Source organism: Chelonia mydas, chromosome 2 (genome assembly GCF_015237465.2).
Source record: "Chelonia mydas isolate rCheMyd1 chromosome 2, rCheMyd1.pri.v2, whole genome shotgun sequence".
NCBI classification, from domain to species: Eukaryota; Metazoa; Chordata; order Testudines; family Cheloniidae; genus Chelonia; species Chelonia mydas.
This window is the reverse complement of record NC_057850.1, coordinates 163,135,133-163,158,200: the sequence shown is the minus strand read 5'-3', so window position 1 is coordinate 163,158,200 and position 23,068 is coordinate 163,135,133. Positions and strand designations below refer to the sequence as shown.

The following is a 23,068-nucleotide window of genomic DNA, read 5'->3' as shown; positions in this document are numbered from 1 at the left end:
GGTGGTGTGTATATTCACGAGGAGTGCTTCCACCAACTTAAGGGGGGGGGGGGAGGGCTCTCAGCTCCACCTGCAGCTCCCTGCTGGGAACTCAGCTGCCCCGCATGGCTCTCGGCTCCACACTGGGAGCATGGCTGCCCCCGCCCACGGGCTTTTGGCTCTCCACCGGGAGCACGGCTTCCCCGCAGGCTCTCAGCTCCCCGCTGGAAGCTCAGCAGCCTCCCGGGCTCCTGGTGGCAAGGGAGTAGCCTCAGTACAGCTGGGCTCCCAGGGGAGAACAGGGAGCCTGGAGCCCAAGGGGCATCAGGGCTCCCAGGAGGGAGTGGGGACCCTGGGCAGCAGCCTGACTCGGAGCTGGGACCTCCAGTGGCAGCCCGGTTCGGAGCAAGGATGTAGTGCAGACACGGACATAATTAGGTCAATGTAAGCTGCCTCACATCACCCTAACTCTGTAGTGTACATCAGGTCTGAGTGTCTGTGTAGTGGCAGCCCTATATTTAACATTTCTGCTTCACCCAGCTTGTGCTGCGTTGTAAAGCGTAACAGCAGAAACAATGAATTAATGACAAGAGGATTTCGCCTCCCATAACAGAATTCTTCTGAAAGCTGATACAGTGCTAAAAACAAAATTGGCAAGACTTGGTTTTTTTGTGAAGTTAAACAGATCCTTAGCAACCCATAGAAAGCTCACAGGGAATACCAGAATTAAGACTGTAGCATGAATGGAAATAGGGTGGAAAAGCTGTGTGGGTAGGGGGAGATCCACTTAAAGAGACAGGCTGTCTCATTCACAAGGCAGCAGATTACCAGATACCATTATTCTGAAGTTCTTCTGTTGGAGCCATTTCCTATTTTGCTATCTTCTTTCCTGTCCGCCAAACATCAGAATGTCAAATATCAGAACATACTGGACTATGCTGCAAGTGTCTCTTGTTTGTGCCAGATTCAGGGGTCAGATCCTCAGCTGGTGTAATTAGCTTTGCTAATTTACACCAGCTGTGGTCTGGCTTCATTTCCCAACAAGACGTAGTGTGCCAAATTCATCTCTGATGTAAGCCTCATTGACTTTGGTCTCTTCTATAGTTATACCATGGAAAACAGTGACAAATCAGCTCTAAGAAAAGATGCATACGATCTTTCCTTTCAATTTCAGCTGTCAGGGAATGGCTTTATAGCCTCTCCAGCATAACATGTGTTGCTCAGGAGTCACCTTTTCCCATTTAAGTGGCTTCCACCTTTCATTCAGGACTAAACAGCCCCCTGACTGACTAAAGTGCTGTTGTCAGTCAGCTTTCATGCATTATTTGGAAATGTCATAAACACAGAAGAGCATCTGAGCAAAATGCCTCTCCGACAGAGTACACCAGCTAATTTACTCAGTGTGGTCAGTGGTTAAAAAAAAGACATGGGTGAACCTGAACACTCCTGCATTTTCCTGCTCCTTGTCCCCAACAATAAAGTTAATTGTTCCCTATTCTTTACCTTTCCAGAGATTTTGGTTTTTGAATGTTTTCTGAAAGGCTTATAAACAATCACCAGGCAGGATGCTAACCAAATAGGAACCTTTAGATGACAAGTCCTGAGATCCTTAGCTCAGTTTTCTCTCAAGCTAGGCTCCCAGTGAAGCTGCCACTGTCTGAATAAAATTCAAGTGAGTAAACATCTCAGTATTTGGCCTACTGTGTGTATGTTTGTGATAGAAGCAGCTAGGATGAGGTACATAAATTTATCACACTATTTATTCCTAGCAGAAAAAACAAGCACTCAATAACCTCGTAAACACAAGTCAGATTTTATGACAATGGCAGCCAGATATTTTATACTTCAAATCATGAGAGCAGCAGAAATGAAAGATTTGCTTACTGTTCACATATCACTCGCCTAAGACAACGAAAACAAACAAAGAAATGCCATGAAGTTCAGTATAAGATCTAGTTTTGCTTACCCAAAAAATATCATGTAAACATTACTAATTCATAGGAAGATTTGAACTCTCACTCGCGCTTTTTTTTTTTTTTTTAACAAATCAAACTTTGAGGATTAAACTAGGGGCCAGTATTTCTAAATTGACAACTTTATTGACTGCCTAATGTAATTTATTCCAGGTTGTGGAAGAATAGTTTTACAGAGAGATGTGGGGAGGAAACTGCGGCTCTGCAGCATGCTATCTCTTCCTCTGAATCCATGAGAAATCCCTCCAGCCAAATCCCATAAATTCTGAGAGGGCATAATGGATGGAAGTGAACCAGACTTAGGCCATGTCTACACTACAGAGTTAAGTTCACTTAAGTTACGTTAACAATCATAAGACATTTTAATTACATCAGTTGTACACGACCACACCAACGCTCCTTGTCTCGGCGGAGAGCATCCACAGTCATTGCTCTTGCATTGAGAGCGTGCGTTGCATTGTGGGTAGCCATCCCACCGTGCAACTTGCCATCCTCTGCTGCTGGGAGCTCTGGAAATGGATCGTGGTTCATCATGGGGGTGTGCTTGCCATCCCATTATGCAGTTCTTTCCATCTCATCATTCCATGGGCTTCTGACTTTGTTTCGTGCTGTTTTCAACAGCCCTTGTAAACTATGCGCCCCTCATCTCTGCCTGAAAGCACTGCTCCTGAACTGCTGACCAGTCTGGTGATGAGACTTATGAACACAATATGGCTGGTCCTGCAGTATTTCATAAGCTGTGAAACAGAGAATGAATCAGTGGTGTCTGCCCTGCTGTCTGCCATAGAAACAAACAATTCAAGATTGATGCTGGCATTCACCGAACAGCTACAAATGGAAGATCCTCGGTACTGGGCTCAGGAAACAAGCACTGAGTGGTGGGATTGCATTGTGATACATGTATGGGATGTAGCTACAGAACTTTCAGATGCGCAAATCCACCTTCTTGGAACTGTGTGTGGCGCTCTCCCCAGCACTGCTGTGCAAGGACAGCAGAATGAGAGCTGCCCTCACTGTTGAAAAGTGAGTGGAGATCGCTGTGTGGAAGCTGGCAACTCCAGACTGCTACCAGTCAGTTGCAAATCAGCTTGGAGTTGGAAAGTCCACTGTGGGGCCTGCAGTGATGCAAGTATGTAGGGCCATTAATTGCCTCCTCTTACAAAGGACTGTGACTTTCAGTAATGTGCAAGAAATAATTGATGGCTTTGAGACAATGGGATTCCCTAACTGCAGCGGGGTGACAGATGGAACACATATCCCAATTTTGGCCCCAGAGCATCTTGCAACAGAGTACATCAACCAAAAGGGCTACTTCTCCATGGTCTTCAAGGCGCTGGTGGATCACCGGGACTGCTTCACTGACATCAATGTGAGGTGCTCAGAGTAGGGGCATGATGAATGCATCTTTTGGAACACTGGACTGTATAGGAAGCTACACGCTGGGACTTTCTTTCCAGACCAGAAGATTCCAATAGGGGATGCTGAAATATCCATAGTGATCCTGGGAGACCCGGCCTACTCCTTGGTCCTGTGGCTTATGAACCCTTTTACACCAGGAACTTAGGCAGCAGCAAGAAGCACTTCAACAACAGGCTCTGCAGGTGCCAAATGACCACTGAATGTGCCTTTGGCCGATTAAAAGGTCATTGGCATGACATTTTTGGCCTGTTAGACCTCAGTGAGGAAAATATTCCCATGGTCATTTGGGCCTGCTCTACTCTGCATAGTATTTGTGAAGCAAAGGGGCAAAAGTTTCCCAGGGGTGGGGCGCTGTGGTTGATCAGCTGGCTGCTGATTTTGAGCAGCCATATAGCAGGGCAATTAGACGGGTACAGCGGGTGGCTATTCGAATCAGGGGGGCTTTGAAGGAGCATTCTGACAATGATACCCAGTAATGCGTCTAAGCATTCGGCCAGGCAATGTTTACTTGCCACCTTGAATGATCCCTGTACTGCTTGCTTCCTGAGCTTTAACTGTAGTGAGCAAACGTTCCTGCCTATAGCCACTGTGTTTGAATGTTAGCACCAATTAATGTGTATATGACAAAAATAAAGAGTCAATTTGTATCAAAGAATAAAGTTTAATAACAGGACATAATACAAATGTTTTGTCAAACAGGGGACATGGGAAATGAGGAACTGTCTCTTGGTTACGGCTCTCACAGCTGAGTGTAACTGCAACTTTCACTGTGAAACCAGTACCTAGGGGGGAAGTGGAAGGGGTTCTGTGAGGGACCGGGAACATGCACGGAATGTGGTGGGGGAGTTTGGGGAGGGCATGGAACAGAGTTTTGTATTGGCTGTAGAATGACCCAGGCATGGATGTGATTTGACTGCAGCATGATGTGAGACTTGAGCATCTCTGTCTGGCCCTTCAGTAGCTTTATCTTCTGTTTCTGCCCATCTATCATCCACTCCTGCCCCATCTCCTTTCCAGGCTATCCACCCTGAGTTTTTCATTAGCTGTCTCCCTCCATGCTCTTGTTTCACTATCTGCTGTATCTGTTGCCTGCAGCACTTCACAAAACATGTCCTCCTTACTCGTTCTGATTCATCACCTTCTCTGACTGAGGGGCTCCACCGGTGTGGAGGAGTGGGTCCTCAAGGGTACATCTGCAGAAACCAAAGAAACAATGAACGGACACAGTATTGTGAGTGTGCTCACAGTCGTGAATCACAAGATTTACACACACCTCTTTCTCACTGTCCCTTGGCTAGCACAAAGGTCAGCCCCATATATGGTGAGTTCGGGGGGAAGAGAGGAAATTGCCATGAAGGGACAAAGGGTCTAGGTGGCTTGCGAAGGGGGTTACTACAAGTGCCTAGGAAGACTATGCTGCATATTGGCACCCTTTTTCATAGGCTAGGGTAATCTAATCTAACCTAATATCTCATTCCTAAGGGATGCAAGAGTACCTCTTCTGCATTCGTGTGGCTTCAGACCGGCTTCATATGCTGCTTGCCTGTATGCCACTCTGGTCTCTGCAGAAATAATTGCCTTGTGGCATGGCAAAGTTTCCTACAGCAAGGAGAGAAAGAAGGCAGATCTCCCAAGGAACCTTCAGCAGAGTATCAGTTTCCTGGAGATCTCTATGGAGAATTCCCAGGTCATCCCCATGTACATTAACAAACTTTTCTGCCCGGCCCCCACTACAAAGATGCACAGGCTCTGTTGTTAATTTCTGTCCCTTATCCCTCCTCTACCATATAACAAAATAAATGAGAGCTCGATTTCCACACACCATGTAGTATCGAACAAAGTGAGCACTTACCGGAGCTCCCCTCTCCTGCATCACGTATACCAGAGTGGAAAGCTGGGATTGACTAGACCCTCCGGAGTGGAAAAGAGGTCCCGACTTGCCATGCCACTGGATGACTCTGCCGTGTGCTCCACATCATCCTCCAGCTCCACTTCCTCCTCCACTACTTTGCCTTCAGGGTTGAGTCTGCTGGTTGCTGACTCCAATCCCCCCAGAAGTATTCATGGGGCTCTTGGTGGTGGAGGTGGGGTTACTGCAGAGGATGGCGTGCAGTTCCTTGTAGAAGTGGCATGTCTCCGGTGCCACACCAGAGCAATGGTAGGTTTCCCTTGCCTTCTGGTACGCCAGCCTCAGCTCCTTGATCCCTTAGGATGGCACTGCTGGGTGTCCCTTTCATGCCCCTTGTCTTGCATGCCACTAGCGATCAGCCCGGAGGTATCAAAGTTCCTACGGCTGGAGCGAAACTGAGACTGGACAGCCTCCTCTCCCCAGAGACCCAGCAGATCCAACAGTTCCAATGTTCTCCAGGCGGGAGCGCGTTCGTTGCGGAAAGCCAGTATGGTCAGCTGGGAAGATATTGTGTGAACTGTCCAGGCCGAGGAAACAGGTATAAGGATTTCAAATATTCCTGGGCCTTTAAAAGGGGAAGGGGCGCATACCTGTGTACCTTCAGGGCAGCAGAGTTCAAACTGCTGACCAGTGGTCAGGATGGGCACTGTGGCCTGGAAACCAATTAGGGTGACATAACCAAGCCCAGTGTCTATGCCAGTCGTTCTCAACTGATCGCACATTGTGGGCTGCAGGGGCAGCCCACAACGTGTTACATGGGCTGCAGGTGCCGGGTGACAGGGCAGCGGCAGCTCTGACCCTTGCTGTGCCAGGTGGCTGGCTGCCCACCCTGGTCCCCGAGCTCATGTGGACAGTCGGCTGCCCCACATCCCCGCCGGGTGGGGTGGGCTGGCTGCTCGTCCCCGACCCCGTGGCCGAACCCCTCCGCATCAGGCAGTGGGGCAGCTGGGGTGGGAACCCTGCGGACTCTGCCAAGTGGGCTTGGGCAGCTGCCCCGGACCTGGACCCCAGAACTCACAGGGCTGGGCGGCTGCCCCAGACCTCTGCCACATGGGGCGGGGCGGCTTCTCGCCCCATCCCCCCGGCACGTCGCTGCCTGAGACCCTGGAGCTTACCCAGCATGGTGGGACAGCCCGACTGGACCCCTCTGCACTGGCAGCTCGGACACCCCCACGCTGTGCAGCTGGGAACCCGGGACTCAGGGAACACAGGCAGCCTTTAGCACACAGCTGAGCTGGACTGCAGCTGTGTGCTAACTGGGCCGCATGCGGCCTGAGAACCCCTGGTCTATGCTGACGCTGCATCACTCTATGTCACAAAAAGCCCTATGAGGCTTGTTGGGGTGGTTTTATATCAGCGTAGCAGGGGAGTTACATCGGTGGGAGGAGCATTTCAGTGTGTATACCTCCGCTGTTTTGTCAGAGAAAGCTGACTTTTGCTGATAAAACTGTAGTGTATGAAAGGCCTTCGTGAGAAGCTGCTCATTGTGTCATGCTTCTCTTAATAGATGTAAGATGCCATAGGTCAGGGCTTCTCAGGACAAATATTTTTGTGGCCTCAGAATGTGGCCACCAACTCTTGCTGGTGACTGCTCTCACACTTTTTCCTAAAATATGTAATTATCTTTAGGAAAAATAAATATGCACCTATACACATCCAAATTGTCGTAATTTATTTATTGCTAGCTAGTAAGTCCATTGTGAAAAGTGATATTAACAAACATACAAGTACCACATCACAGCAGTCTTATTCAGCCCTGGCAAGCCTGGGGACAAATTAAGCCCTGGATGGGGGTGCTACGGGAGGCAGCGGGGGGCTAAAGTCTGAAGCCGCACAGCCGGAGCCAGGGGCTGGAGCCCAAAGCCCCACAGCCAGAGCCTGCCATCCCAGGGTTAAAGCTCAAAGCCTGATTCCCACCTCCACTGGGTGCCTGTTTGTCCAGCATTGTGCCCCAGGTGTCTCCAGATGGGGGCAGGGTCCAACCCCTGCTGGCGTCCCCAGCAACAAACACCAAGGCAGGGCATCCAGGAGCAGCAGAGAGGGGGAAGGGCCACTACTTTGCCCCCCCTCCCCAGGAGGCTGTGGCCACAAGAAAAGCCCCTGTTGGTTGCATGTGGCTATGGTGGCTGCATTTGAGAAACGCTGCATAGGTAATAAGAAAAGGAGTACTTGTGGCACCTTAGACAAGTACTCCTTTTCTTTTTGTGGATACAGACTAACACGGCTGCTACTCTGAAACCTGCATAGGTAATGTTAGTCAGACAAGAATTTACCCTGTGTGGAGGGGATTGCAATGCACCTTCAGGAGCTGAAGCTATGCTATCAGGAGGGAGGTTTCTGGTTTTCTCTGTATGGGGGGTGGGGAGAGAACAGCTACTCTGTTGCTCTAATCTGGAATCCAGTGTTTTTCATGCATAGCCTCAAATCATTCTGCATGGTTGCATATGTACTTTCACAGAGGGTGATATGTCACCACCCAGGATGTCCAGTGTGTTTTTTCGTTTGTTTGTTTGTTTGATTGTTTTTAAGTAACGTTCCCCTTCCCACCACGTTTTACTTGTCAGCAGGGCAATCAGACCCTAGATCAGAGAAACAATACCTCTCTTGATCCTTGCATACAAGATTAGCATCAGAATTAAGTAGCTCCAGAGTACTTCTTTCCTTCTTTTTTTAATGCCAATTTCAAAGTTACTTGTGAAAAGAAAGATTTAAAGCTAACTGCAAGCCCTGCCCCAAGTAATGAAACACCCCTGTGTGATGCACATCCGTCTCCTCACAAGGGCCACCAAAACTAGGAGAACCATGGTAAACACAGGTTTCATAGCTACGCAGTAACCTCACTGCACTAGCAAGACCTGCTGTGGTAAAGATCTTTGACTTCATGTTATTATTTACTGTCTGTGCGTGTGTGTGGTCTAGAAGTGCCTAAACTTGCTAGGAATGTTCCAAACAAAGTCATGGGAGAAATAGTCACCTCTGCCTTATGCCACAAAGGGGGCTGTAGGGCCCCTCAAAGAAATGATCTTGGCACAAGTGCAGAGCCAGCATAAGATGGTTCTATGTCACCTTCCACATGAGCCTCTAGTGAAAGGGGGGCAGGCTTAGAGAAAGAGTGGGTGTAGTCAGGGCACTCCTATTCCCCAGTTATTTCTGGGTGCTGTAATGGCCTATTGGACTGATACCAGCCAGGACCAAGTTAGAGCAGCCACTGAAGCTGCTCTAACCTGTATGGCCCTCGGTGGCCCCAGGATCAGAGAATGCATTGCCTTCCTCCTCAGTCCCTGTCTGCACTAGTTTGAGCACCCTCACAAAGATGAAACCCTGCCCCCCAATAGTCCTGCCTTGAACAGTTTTCAATCCAACTTTTCCATTGATTAAATAAACCTAACACTGATAAATGCAGAAGATACACTACTTACATTGTTTAACTTCCTTGTAAATCACAATTACTTGACCTACTGTACTGTAGATTTAGACTAAAATACCACAATACCATGAACTGTATTATGTTGACTAAAATAAATACGGATGAAAAGTACGATCCGAAGCACATCATCTTTAAAGCATCAAGCACTGTAGCATACTTTCACTAAAGTCACTAATTTTAGTTTTTGCCCAAACATACTATATATATTACAAAAAGTCCTGCCCAGAAGTTGAAACAATCAGCTGCACGCATTTGGAAGGAGGCTTGCAGATGCTCAGCGATTAACTTAAGTGCAGCCTGGCTGTTTTAGGAATGCAGTCAGCTGCCAAGGAATCTCCCTGAGTTGCCCAGGTCACTACTTAGATGTCAAATGTGATGTTTACTATAGCACTCCTCATTAGGAGAGGGCCACTTGCGCAGCTGCCAGTCTATAGTGCAAAAACAAAATCAGTAACACACTGTTTTTAATTCAGGGAAGATTATTCGTATCTGAGTAGAGATTAAGAAACACATTAGACAAGATCATTATTAACATGCCTGCACTGGATCTTTACCAATCAGCAGAGCAAACTAGCCAGCTACTCTAAGAAAGGACAGGCTCGTTCCATTCTTATCCTTTTGTATTTTACATTGGAACTTCACACAGAACCACATCACCATATAAGTGTTGCCACATGTCTTCAGGGCTGCCAGAACCACATAAAAGTCTGAAACGGTCCTTCAAGTGTTCAGAGAGTTGTGAATTAACTTGCCCTAACCTTAGGGGAAAAAAAGGAATCTAGTAATCCTTCTCTCGTATATGAACGACAACCCCACATGAAGTACCTTATAATATCCAGGCTAATTCTGCTCAGGTCAACCCTATGCAACCTGTTAACTTCAGGGGGGTTCCTTGGGTAGAAACAAACAGCTGAATCAGGCCTACTGTGGGCTACGTTTTCAAGAGGCAACAGCTTTGGTGTGCTCTGTATGAATCCACCTGGGTTTCTGCAGTTGGTCTCCTAAAAAAGGGAGGCAATGATTTTCAGTGGCTGCTTTTTAAAATTCGGGGGTGAAACAATAAAAGCATACCTTATTTCAGTTTACATTTAGCCCTGTACAATACAGGAACAATTCTGCATTGGCAAGGAGATGGACCAGATGAGCTACCAGATCTTTTCTATTTATTTCTAATGTCTGAGATTCTGTGATTCAATCTTTCCTTCCTTCTGTGTTTACACTGGGTAAGATCCTGCAGTCCTTATACAGGCAAAACGTCCACTGACTGACTAAAAGTTTTGCTTGAGTTAGGACTGAAGGAGCAAGCCCTTTTTCTTTTGGCTAATTCTGCTCAGTGATGCCCCTCACACCACTAACCAGCAGCTGGACCAAATGCCCAAGAACATCAAGGTTTCTCTGTGTCATAATGAATTGAGATTGGAAGCCCAGAAATAGTTACACAAAACATTTTACACAGAACTCTAAATCTAGTTGAAAAGCTGGAATTTTCTGGACGCCAGAAAAATTATATCAACATTTTGATCAAGAGTGGGGGCAAATTGTTTGTCTCTTTATGATGAGAGAGAGAAGAATAAATAAGTAACGTGACTCATTCAGGAAAGAGGATGAAAAATATCTACACCTATGTTTATGCACTTGTAATATTTTTTTAAAAGTCAGCTCACTTTTCACTTCTTTGAAGAGTAATTCAACACCAGTATAATCTTGCTAGGGACGCCTCAAGGGAGGGCTTGGAATCAGTCTGGACAAAGTTTTTGTAAGTACTCAGCAATTATCCCTGTTCCAAACAGTCCCTGTTTTTTTCTGTTTAGACCAAAAACTGGTTGCACAAAATTAATCTGTACTCCCTGGGCTACTCCATTGATTCTAATGGACCATTGTTTGTTGTTTACATTGACAAAGGATTTCCAGTCATGAAACTTCGCAACTATCTCAGTGGACTCCAGATATCACCACAGAGGACCGTACATTTAAGACATAACTCTACCCTCTAGTTTTGTTTTTGTTTGTTTGGGTTTTTTTGGCAGTTTGCTAAAGATCTTGAAGTATGCTGTGTGTAATAAGCACCATACGATCCACACCAGCTCTTGCAAATGCCTGGAAGCTCATAGGAAGTGTCCCACAATGAATAGCTTTACTAGAGTTGCCAAAGCCCTCTCTTTCCCCCATCCTCACTCACATGCATACATACATACGTGCACTACCACGGAGATCATATTTCAGTGCCCGCTGCGCAGTTTTAGGAACTTAGCCAATGAAAGAAGCTGCACAAAATGCATTTTTGGACAGAGGGGACAAACTGAAAAGCAAGAGGGAGAGGAGGAAAACAAAAACCTACCTATGGAAGCAGTCATGACAGAGATTCGGGTGGTGGAAAACTTTATGGGAGAAAGAAACAACAAGGAGCTCCCTTCTGCTGAACCAATCTCCTTGCATTCTTTCTTCGCTTTAAGAGAGGGCAGCAGGCAGGCTAGTTCCTCGAGTAAGCAGAGACTCCAGCAAAGATACTCCCCACATAACCCAGCAGTACCTTCCCATTTTCTTTCCCCAATGCAATAACCCTTACGGCAAAGAGGATTCCAAGTCTCAATTGGGGGGGAAGGGAGGGAAAAACAGGCTGTTGCTCTAAATCAAGTCATTCAGCTGAAGACAGACAAGACAGAGTCCACTCCATCCAGATGGAAAATAATTCACTGATTGTTCCTGTTAGCTTTGCTGCTTGTGTCCCAGCCAGACTGCCCATTCAGTGCATTCATGCTCTGGTGACTCCACCTCATTTGAATTTGACTCTTTTTTTTTTTTTTAAATCTCCCCCTCCCTCTCCAGCTGACACACACATAGCTTTGTTCCTCTGCATCCCACTCTACTTCCTCCAGTCTGCATGCAGCACTGCAGGTCAAAGACCAAGATGGCCCTTTGGGGATTACTGCTCCCTGCCTGTTTCTTCACTGCCCCTTGTACACAAACCTGAAGTGGTTTTACTTTATTAAATTGACCCCTAGTTCCCTGCCCCACTTAACTTGACGGGCACAACTTTGTTTCTTCATCAGAAGTGTAGGGGTTACTTTCAAAATACAGCTGGCACCTACAGCTGAGTGACTATAAAAATCAAAACCCAGCTGTTAAATATTACCAAGTTGACACCGATAAATTTAGCACCACCAATAGCTCTGAATAAGTTTGACTCACTTCCCAAGATTTCTCAAACAAAACACAATGTGCAATCCTAACATGTTACCATCTAATGTCACCCTATTATTGTTCACTGCAGCTTTTTATTTATGGACCAGGAAGATCAATGGGAAACGGTGCAGTGCTGCAATGGGCAGCACACTTCCTCCTTAGATTGTTCTTCTGTGTCCTAGGGCACCACATTTTCAGAAAGGATGACTATAGGAAATGACTTGATAAGGGCAGAAACAAATATGAGGATTTAAAACTTTCCTGTAATGAATCACTTGACTGCATCTGACTGGTATAGAACAGCTGAATATTTTCAACCTACTTTTTAGTCAACTTTGATAGTCTGGAAGTATGCAAATGGCTTGATTACATGCACCAGTACGTGTGAAACTCATACATTCAAATATGTGGGAGTTTTGTCTACATAAAGACAAAAAGAATGGACCTAAAATGTACCATTATCTTGCAAGAAGACCAATGATTTTTGTTGTTGTTGCCCACAGCTGCTATTGTTATTACCTGTATTGTTCTAGTGTTTAGGGGGCCCCCCCCATCAGAGATCACCGCCCTAATGTGCTAGGCACTAACAAAACCAAAGTCCCTGCTATGAAGAGCATAAGCGTAAAATGAGGGATGACAGATAGATGCAACAAAAAGAGATGGTTGGGTGGGGGAGGAGGAATGCATAGGTTAATAATGTAGCAATTGTTGGCCATGTCATCAATGACTTTGGTTAATTACACTTTCATTTCTCTTTGAATATTTCTTGACAGACAAATATCGCTGAATACACTTCTAATTCCTATAAACAGAAATTATTAATGAAAATTGACCTTTTGTAGAAAATGTTCCCTGGCTTTGCATGAAAAGCTTAGTACTCACAGGGAATCTTTGGATGTCCTGTTTCCTTCCGGTTTTCAAGTCTTAAGTATTCTGAAAGGTTAAAAATCCTTGGAAAACCTGCTTACTCAGCTATTCGTGAGCATTGGGCTTAATACAATGACTCATGGAAGGTGAGATCAGTTTTGAATTTTTGTGAGAGACCAACAAAAGACTGGATTTGTGCAGAAATGGTTGGTCCTTAACATGAAGGGCAAATGTAAAACAAATAAAAAAAACACCATTAGAATTACTGAAATACTTCCTTACGTTACAGGCGCGGCTCGTAGCATCACCTATTGCTAAGGTTGCCCGACACTTTACACATTACAAGACCTGGTTTCAATTAACTTTAGTTTGTATGTTTGTTTGTTTTCAGCTATAACTTTGCCACACTTAAACAGTTTGGGCTGAAATTTTACATGTGAGGTGTCAGACTGATTTTTTGTTTGTTTGAAAATTTCAGTCAAAATGATTCAGCCATTTCCAAAAACAAAGGTAGGGAATAATCAAATCAAATGAAAAGTATAATCAAATTGTTTTACCCATGTTAAAAAAAGTTGACAGCCTTTTCTTTCAAACTCCTCCAGCACTCTATGCTTTAGAGGAGGGACTTGAAATTTTGCAGGGAGGAGGAGGCCTTTGTGTCAGGGACGTGCCCTTTGCTCTGCCCATATCTGACCAAGTTATAAGGTTTGAATAATTACAATTCACACATGCTTACTTGAGACTTCTTTGATTTTAACAGCTATAATCTTTGACGATTCCATCCTCACTGAGCATGCTCTATCCCCACACAGCTCCAGTGTGTGACTGGACTGTTCATGCATCATCTCCAACAGAGTGAATAAGCATGTTACATCCAGTTGAGGGCTACAGGAGCAAAGCTGAATCTCCCCTGTGACAGCTTCTCCCAGCTGCTTCATGCCAGAGTGGGGCTGGGCACAGGAACTGAGCACAGGGAAAGCCTCTCTCTCTCTCACTAGAGTGTATAGATTATGAGATACTTTTTTTTCTACAGAACCTCTGTGGATCATGTAATTAAAGACTGTACCATAATCCATACAGACAAGGGGGCCAAACTGAGGCTGAAGGGGCAACCTTAATTCTGGCATTTGTTAACTTTTGAGCGCTTGACATTGCAAATTTAATAATGTTCTATTAACATCATTTTAGTATATATCTCTATATATACAGCTTTCGTATATACAGTTCTCTATATATACAGCTTACAGTTCTCAATGTGCTTAATAAAAGCTTCACAATGTCCCCATGAGGGAAGTATTATTATTCCCATTTTACAGACAGGGAAACTGAGGCCCAGAGTGGTTAAGTGAGTTTCACATGGCCACCCAGGTTAACTGTGACAAAGCCTGGAGTTCTAACTCCTTGATGCTGTACTCTAACAATAAGCAAAACTGGACAGGACCAACAGTTGCTGAATGCTCACAAATAACTTTAGTATGAAGGGCATTCAGCAAATTAAAAAACTTAACTTTTAGTTTGGTCTACACTACAAATTTACATCAGTACAACTATGCCACATGAGTGTGAAAAATCCACATCCCTGAGTGATGCAGTTATACCAACCTAACCCCCCGGTGTAGACAGCGCTATATCGACGGGAGGGCTTCTCTCATTGACATAGTTACCGCTTCTCACAGAGGTGGATTAACTATGCCAACGGGAGAAGCTCTCCCATCAGCAAAGTAGCATCTTCACTGAAGCAGTGCAGCTGTGCCGCTGAAGCATTTTAACATGTGGAACTCCTTGCCAGAGGATGTTGTGAAGGCCAAGACTATAACAGGGGTCAAAAAAGAACTAGATAAATTCATGGAGGATAGGTCTATCAATGGCTATTTGCCAGGATGGGCAGGAATAGTCCCTAGCCTCTGTTTGCCAGAAGCTGGGAATGGGCAACGGGATGGATCACTTGATGATTACCTGTTCTGTTAATTCCCTCTGGGGTACCTGGCATTGGCCGCTGTCGGAAGACTGGATACTGGGCTAGATGGACCTCTGGTCTGACCCAGTGTGGCTGTTCTTATGTTAGTAGGGATATATCTGTAAACCACCACCACTATCCAGACCTAATACTTAACCATAAAATTACACATGCAGCCTTGAATTGTGCAGACTTCCTGAATGGGTAACGTGAATATTTAAATGAAGTATCCTTTTGAAATGGTAACTGGTTTAAAGAGCATGTTTTCCCCAATGTCTTTCCACTAATTTCTTCCTCCTTGAACTTTTCCTCAGGCTGCATGGTTACCTGAGATGACACAGAGTTGCTGAAAGTGTCACATCACAGAAAACAGTCTTTTCCCGGAAAATCTGGAAAAAAATCTCCATTCTTTGCAAACCACAGAAAAGGAAACTGTGGTTTCCATGGATTTTTGTTTAATATAAGCCCTATGTGTTGGGATTTATGTAAAAATGTTCATTTCTTGTGTCTGTTTTATAGTAATTAGCATGCGTACTTGAACAAAAACAACCAAATTTGCCTCTGGTTTAAACACTTCGTGATCATCTGCCCACTGCCCCTGCATTTCTGCTCAACTGCTGGTTCAGTTCTGAATGAAGCTTTATTCCTACACATCCAAAATAAGTAAAATGTAGTGGTAGAAAAAAAAGTAGGTTTAGTTCCTTCTTTTGCGTGCACCCTCCCCCCACCCCATACATATACAAGGAGAAAGAAACATATACACACAAAGTATATTGGGGGGGGGGGCATCCAAACTCCCCCAATCCGAACACTCCAGAATCCCAAACCAGACCTTTGTTATGGGCCAAACCCAGATCTAACCATCTCTAAATTTTGTGTGTGTGTGTGTGGGGGGGTGTTGTGTTGCAGATTCACACTCAAACTTTGTGACTTGATCCCATCTGTATTCTATCCCCCTCTATCCAATGGTCATCATTTGTGGTTCCTCACATCCAGCATCACCAGGTGTAAGTGCAACAACATAATTCATGTTATAATGTAAGCCCCTATGAGGGGTCATGTTCTTCTTGAGACTGTGATGTGGAACTACAAAAGGGAATGTCTGTTCAAATACAAATCTTTTCAGATAGCAAACTGTTTACCATAAAAAGAAAAGGAGTACTTGTGGCACCTTAGAGACTAACCAATTTATTTGAGCTCAGATAAACTGGTTACTCTCTAAGGTGCCACAAGTACTCCTTTTCTTTTTGCAAATACAGACTAACACGGCTGTTACTCTGAAACTTACCATAAAAAGACATCCTTTGATGCTTATGACCTGCAAATTGACTGGTTTATCTTATCACATGATTTTTAGAGGAGGTGAACACCTACAACTGCCAATGAAGTTAATGGGAATTTAGTGCGTTCAGCACCCGTGAAGATCCTGGTGTCTGTCCCGCTCAGTCTGAGGCTCATTCGAAATATATAATAACTGCAAAAACATCCACCAAGCTATTCCTGATGTGTTTTTTCCCCCTGGTATACAAGATAACCATGAACAACTTTCAGCTGAGTAAAGCTGAGCACTAGTCCTTCAAAGCTGGCCTTCTTTTGCTCATCTGTTTGCCTTTCTACCTGCTGCTTTATGGATCCCTGGCTTAATGGAGTAATGTGCAAGATGCACTCTTAGCAAAATACAAGACACGTCGCTGTTCGGCAGGTCTCCTCTAGCTACCAAGTATGAAGTGGATTTTTTTGACTCCCTTTTCTCCCTTTGTGTGCTAATAAATCATAGTTAATAATTTGACCTATAACTCTTCAAATACAGTTGTTAGTCCAGAATAACGCCTAAGAATAACTGTTGGTGTGCAAATCATTGCAGACTTTTCATTGTGAATATTTGATAAGCAAACTATGTTTGCTAGATCTGTTGGTCTGCCACTGAAATAAGTGGCCAGATTTTCAAAAAGCTTCAACATTTTCCATTATTATGCTTTGATTTTTCATACAGATTTTGGGACTGGATCCTGTAGTCACTACCCTAGCAAGAATGCTCATTAACTTCAATGGGAGTTTTGTCCCAATAAAGAGAGCAGATTGGGCCCCTTCAGTTATGTTGCTCTGAATTTTCATTGCAGTATACAGATTAAGCATACCTAACTGGTATCAGGTTCCCAAAATATGTTTGCATGGAATGAGAACTGATAAAAAAATCAGCTTCCCAAACTCAAAGTAAACCTTTGAGGTTCAAAAGAGTATGGTTAATTTCTTGTCTTTTAATTTCAATTTTTGTTTCTGTTGGAAATAAAACACCACAAGAAAAAAAAAATTCTCATGTTATTTCTGACCCATCCAAAGCCACTGAGTGCTGCAAAACTTAAAAGAAAAGCTACTTTTGAAAGATTTTCAGTTGTTTCCAGAACAATAAGACTTTGATAAACTTCAGCTAGCCTTTTGCTATGATTAAGTGTGGTGTTAGTTTCATATTCAACACATCTTCTCTTGGGGAGCTACATTTTACATGGTGAGGTTGTTGGATCCCTGAAGAGATCTTAATTCCCCACTGTTTAGTTAAGTGTTTCCGCTACACAGATTTTATTAAAAAACAAAATGCCTAGATTCTGTTGTCATTTACAAGTATGCAACTCTCTATGGATTCAGTGAGAGTAGCATCTGTATAAGACAAAGCAGAATTTGGCCCAAAGCATTTTAAACAGTCTGAATGATAATTGCTTTCCCTCAGGTTTCACTTACGTAGTACTAGTTTAGATCCTATGAACCAATTTAGTTCTCGAGTTGAAGTCACTGATGGGGTGGGCTTTCCAACAGAAAGGAATACCTGCACAGATGTTGAGTTGATCTGTCCACCGGACTAAGGAGTTTCTCATTTGTAGAGGAACTACCACCTGTCTGTCCAAGGTGTCTCTGACTGGAGAATAGGTCTTTCCGAACCAACTCTGGAAGCAGCAGAGACATAGACTAGTTTGATCTGTCACTAAGGTGCAAGCTGTCATGTGTTGCAGGAGTTGAAGACAGCTCCTCATTGTGGGTCGAGGACTCCCCATAATTGCTCATATCAGACCTGACAAGATTACAAATCTGTCTAAGGGAAAGTAGGGTCCGGCTGTTAACAAGTCCAAATATGCCCCTATAAACTGTATCTTCCATACAGAGATTAACATGGATGTTTTTACATTCAGCTGCAGACCCAACTCCTGCAACAGAGCAAGGGGATATGTGGGTGGAAGACAGAACTGCTTCACAGGTACAGCCCTTGTGCAGCCAGTCATTGAGGTACGGGAAGACTAGTATGCTTCTTGTCTGAGTTAAGCAATGACTACTGCCAAGACTTTTGAGAACACTCTTGAGGCTGAGGAAAGGCCAAAGGGAAGTACTTGGTGTTGAAAATGATCCTGTATTATAGTGAAGCATAGATATTCTCTGTGCAGTGCATGTATTGTTATATGGAAACAGTAAGGTTGAGTGCCGAAAACCAGCCCCTTTCTCTAATGAAGGAATTATAGCAGTCACCATCCTGAACTTTTGAGACTTTACAAATGTGTTTAGAAGTCTTAGATTTAAGATCAGTCTCCATCCTCCATTCTTCTTTGGCACAAGGAAATACTTCAAGTAAAATCCCTTGCCACTGTTAGGAGAAGGAACCGGTTCCATTGTTCTTAATTGAAGGAAAGAGTTCACTTCTTGCTGGAGAACCCTGAGCAGAAATAGGAGACTGACTGGAAGTCTCCTTCATCCTTCTTCAGCCAAAGAAAGGATCACCTGCAGAAAATGGTGCAGAGTACTGTGATACTGGAGGATGGCAGTCCGGAGATCAGGGTCTTGGTACTGAGAGAAGCTCAGTAGCCATGAGGAGTGAGGATACTAGTTCATCTGTTATCAAGAGGTCCTTACTATTTCTGACCTCCTATGGTATCAAATACGGGATTAGTACTGATGTGGTAGTCAAGGCCATGGTCATCGAAGCCGACAGTACTGCCGATGGTGGGCATACTGAAGTAGACGGTGATGGTATCTGACGCCATTGCTTGCTTGCTGCCAAAGGTGCTACATGCATGGGTACCGAATGCACAGGTACAGCCGGGCTGAAGTTGACTGTGCCGGTGCCAGTCTTGAGTGTCTACGTTTGCCCTCCTTGCTGGTAGAAGTAACTGAGGCCCTATCGCAGCTGTCTCTCTCCTTCGAGCTCTGGGACCTTGCGGACCCATCCATATTGGAGGAGAAGTCCTTTGACTCAGTGGTACTGAGTTGAGAGGTCAAGGGTTTCGAGACTGTAGATCTCGCTGGAGACCTGGACTTTTTTGGAGCTGGCTCCTTAAGATGAGAGTCCGCATCCTTCTTTTTGGAAGTCTTCCCTGAAGCCTCCAAAGTCTTCCCTTTCATAGGGGAAGCCTGAGCTGAAGTAGAAAGGGCACTGGATCTGTTTGACACAGATGTATGGGGTGGAGGGGTCGGGTCTCTTGACCTGACTCAGTAGCTGGCGGCAGGGAACATATTCCATCATTAGCTGTCTGAGTTTAATCTCCCTGTTTTTCCTTGTCCTGTCGCTTGCAGGCGAGGCAGAAGTTGAACTTCTGGGAGATATGGAACTCCCCCAAGCAATGAGCACACTTAGAGTGGCCGTTGCTCATAGCTATAGTCTCTCAGGAGTGTCAATATCTGAAACCTGGCAAGCCAGGTATGCGCTGCCAGGAAAAAAAAAGTCTCCCTGAGGTGAAAGAGAGGAGTAAATCAATCCTCTCATTACTTAGCTAACTAACTAACTAAGCAAAAGAATAAATGGACACAAATCAGACATCAAGCATGATAACATTCAAAAACCAGTCGGAAAACACTTCAACCTCCTTGGACACTCAATAACAGACTTAAAAGTGGCAATTCTTCAACAAAAAACTTCAGAAACATACTCCAGTGAGAAACTGCAGAACTGGAATTAATTTGCAAACTGGACACCATCAAATTAGGTGAATAAAGACTGGGAGTGGATGGGTCACTACAAAAACTAAAAACTAATTTCCCCATGATAATTTCCCCCTACTGTTACTCACACCTTCTTATCAACTGTTTGAAATGAGCCACCCGATTACCACTACAAAAGTGATTTTTCGTCCTGTTGATAGTAGCCCATTTTAATTGAATTGTCTCATTAGAACTGACACCCCACTTGGTAAGGCAACTCCCATCTTTTCATGTACAGTTATATACATCTTCCTACTTTTTTTTCTTTTTCCTACTGTATTTTCTACTCTATGTATCTGGTGAAGTGGTTTTAGCTCACAAAAGCATATGCCCAAATAAATTTGTTAGTCTCTAACGTGCCACGTTGTTTTTGCTGATATCACGGCTACCACTCTGATAACTAACAACTATAACTATACTAACCATTAACTATAAAAAAAACATCTTAACCACTATAGAAATATTAGAAAAGCTGAGGTACCGTCTTGGCAGACATGCTAGGGCTCTGTTTCAGGAAGCGGCAGTTGAGAAGAAACTGAGGGTGGTTCGCCCACTCACCTCTACATAGACTTGGTGTCAGGCACAAGGTTTCATAGGGAGCATGCACAGGCCAAACGGACACTGCTAACTGAAAATCTCTGATCAAGGACTCGAGAGGTACCTGTTCACCTGAAGTGGAGCACTCATAGGGATGGTACTTGAAGAAGAGGGAAGCCTCCATACAGTCCTCCCTGTTAAGTGCTTTTGCATGACCCATGCCGTCAATGTGTTGATTGAACCCCGATCAACAGCCTCGTGGTGTATAAAGCAACTCAAGTAACCATCTCCGATTTTGCTGTCAGATACAGTATTGGATGGAATCTAAGTTATGTTTCTATTTCATTTAGCTATTTTAAAGATATCCCACAACGCTTCAGGCTGGAGTGTACTTAAGATAACCTCCTTTTCTTACTGAAACTGCAGTAAGTAGAATTAACTTAGTGGAATAAGAGAAGATTTCTACGATGTTTGCTTTCCCCAATCAATATGGTATATATGTAAGCGGGGGAACAGTCCCGCTATTGTGGGGAACTTTCCTGGCTTCTGCTCTACCCTGGTGAAGTGGGCTAGTGAAAGGATCTGAGTCCTCGCTCCCACTTCCTTTACCCAGTGGCCTCCCTGCCCTTGAGGACGCCCCTTCCACTCTCCTGTCTGGCAGAGTCCTCGTAACCTCAACAAGGCTGGGCCCAGGATTCCCCCGACCCCCAACCCTGCTGTGGTCACCTAGGACAGGGGCTAGGGTGTCTCCACCCCGGGGTACTCTCTGTGCACTGGGCACTTCTCTCATCCACTGACCATTACATACAATTTAAAGCAAATGCAAATTATTTAATCAACAATTAATTTTAAAAAGAATAAGGAAAAATGGGAAAGGTTAAAGGGAATACATCACCCCGCTCTGTGGCAGGGAACACAAAACAAACAGTGTCTCTGGAATGTCCGGGCAGTTCACAGTCTGTTCCTTCTAAGTCCCAGGCCTCCTGCTCAGGCCCTGGCTGTGCTGCAGGGATGTTGTGGGTTGGACACTTGCTCTGGTGGTGACTACATGCTCTCAGGCTCTAAGTGGTAGGACCCTTCTTCCCAGTGTCGCCCCCGCCCTGTCGGGGTTATGATCCAAGCCTGGCCTGCAGAGCCTCTTGGCTGAGGTGTCTCCCTGTGCTGGGGCCGCTGCCCAGGGTCCCCCTCGTTCTCCTCAGCTGCTCACCGCACCCAGCTCCGGACTGCTCCAGCCCCAGTTCCACCACTCTGTCTCAGCATGGCTGCTGCTGCTGCTCTGCCTCCAGCTCCCTGGGCTGCTTCTTTGGCCCCTCTGCCTCTGGTTGCTGCAGCTCTGCTCCCAGGGCAGGTCTGTTCTGCAGGCTGCTTCTGTGACTCTGCTCCCAGCACTGACCTGCTTCATGGGCTGCTTTTCTGGCCCCTCTGGCTCTGGTTGCTGCAGCTCTCCCCCCAGGGCAAGTCTGCTCTCTCTGGGCTGTGCCTCTGGCTTTGGGGCTGCAGTTCTGCTCCCAGGACAGGGTCTGCTCTCTCTGGGCTGCTTTTCTGGTCCCTCTGGATCTGACACAGCTCTGCTCCCCAGCTTAGCTGGGCCCCGGCTTTCTCCTTAGCTCGGCCCCACTCTGTCTGACCCAGGCAAATCCAGCTCATACGGAGGACGGGACCTCCCTGGCCTCCTGACTCTCTGATTAGCCGGCCTGCCCTGTCATTCAGACTGACCTGGAGCATTGTTCCTGGGGACTTTCAGTTTCAGGGTCCTGATTTCCCATAGACCCTTCCCCTTTTAGTACTGGGAGCTAGCCAACCAAAACACCCCCACTGAATATTAGCAAGGGGGCAACAGTCCCCTTACATATATATGTGCACTGTTCGTAACTCTGCCTGCAAGCTACTATTTACAGTAGTTTGTTAGGGAAATACCAGGAAAGTTATTTTTCAGATCTTTCAGTGTATTTCTCAGAAGACTGACAAAAGAGGATAACTTGATTGATACCTGCTCTGCTCTTCACTATCATTGGATTCTCCTTCCTGGAAAATCTGACACAAGTATTCCATAAGCCTTAGCTTGTCAGGAAATTAGAACAGCACCCATCTTTATTTATTTAATGTGTGTGCACATTTATACATTCCTGCAGCTGCTCAATCAGACTTCCTTGCATATTGAAAGGTACATTCTAAGGAATGTTTGGTTAGATTGTTTTCTTTCCTCTTGCATGTCTCAATGAAGTGTTTTGTTCCTTGCTGAGTGACTAAAGTAGGTACAGATTTTGAAAGCCTCTGCCAGGAAATAAATCTTTAGTAACTCTAAACAAAAACAGTCACGAGCTGCAAAATATGTCAGATTTGCTACCTCAATCACCACCAGCTCCAATGTGTAGTTATGATAAAACAGAATAAAACCTTGTCAGGTAAAGTTAAATTCAGCTTGTTTTTTGGAGGGTGGGGAGGGAAGGGCAGCTCCCATGGAAACCTGAGATAGATTCAGCAGTGACAAACAGTAGTGTAAGCTGATCAGCAGACAGGTGTAAGTGGCAGAGAAGCATAAGATGTAAGAATTTGGCAGTCAGTAAAAAGAACAATACATATTAAGGGACTATAAGGAGAGCATTGAACAGAAAAAGCCATTAGCAGGAGGGTTTAGGGCAAAACGGTTAGATCCTGCCTTATCTTAAACCTTCTATAAATTACTTTTCCTGTTACAACCCTTCCTCCCATCCCCCAAATTAGGCACAAATTAGTGTAAGCTGTACCGAAGTCACTTTCTGAGGAATTTACATAACCACTTTGGTCACTGCTGAATTTAGTTCATTGGGTTTATCTTTACACAGTCATGGAGCTGTAATATTCCACCTATACTGCAA

The 23,068-nt window shown here is 45.0% G+C and overlaps 1 protein-coding gene and 1 long non-coding RNA gene across 20 annotated transcripts in view; both read right to left on the bottom strand.

Annotated features, from left to right (window-relative positions):
* TNS3 (tensin 3) overlaps positions 1 to 23,068 on the bottom strand; it is a 340,704-nt gene that overhangs the window by 35,269 nt on the left and 282,367 nt on the right. The window lies entirely within an intron of this gene.
* LOC122464630 lies at positions 4,024 to 12,224 on the bottom strand. The gene is made up of 3 exons (XR_006288830.1): positions 11,046 to 12,224; positions 4,868 to 5,797; positions 4,024 to 4,564 (listed from the first exon to the last, which is right to left on the bottom strand). It is a non-coding gene; the product is annotated as an uncharacterized LOC122464630 (long non-coding RNA).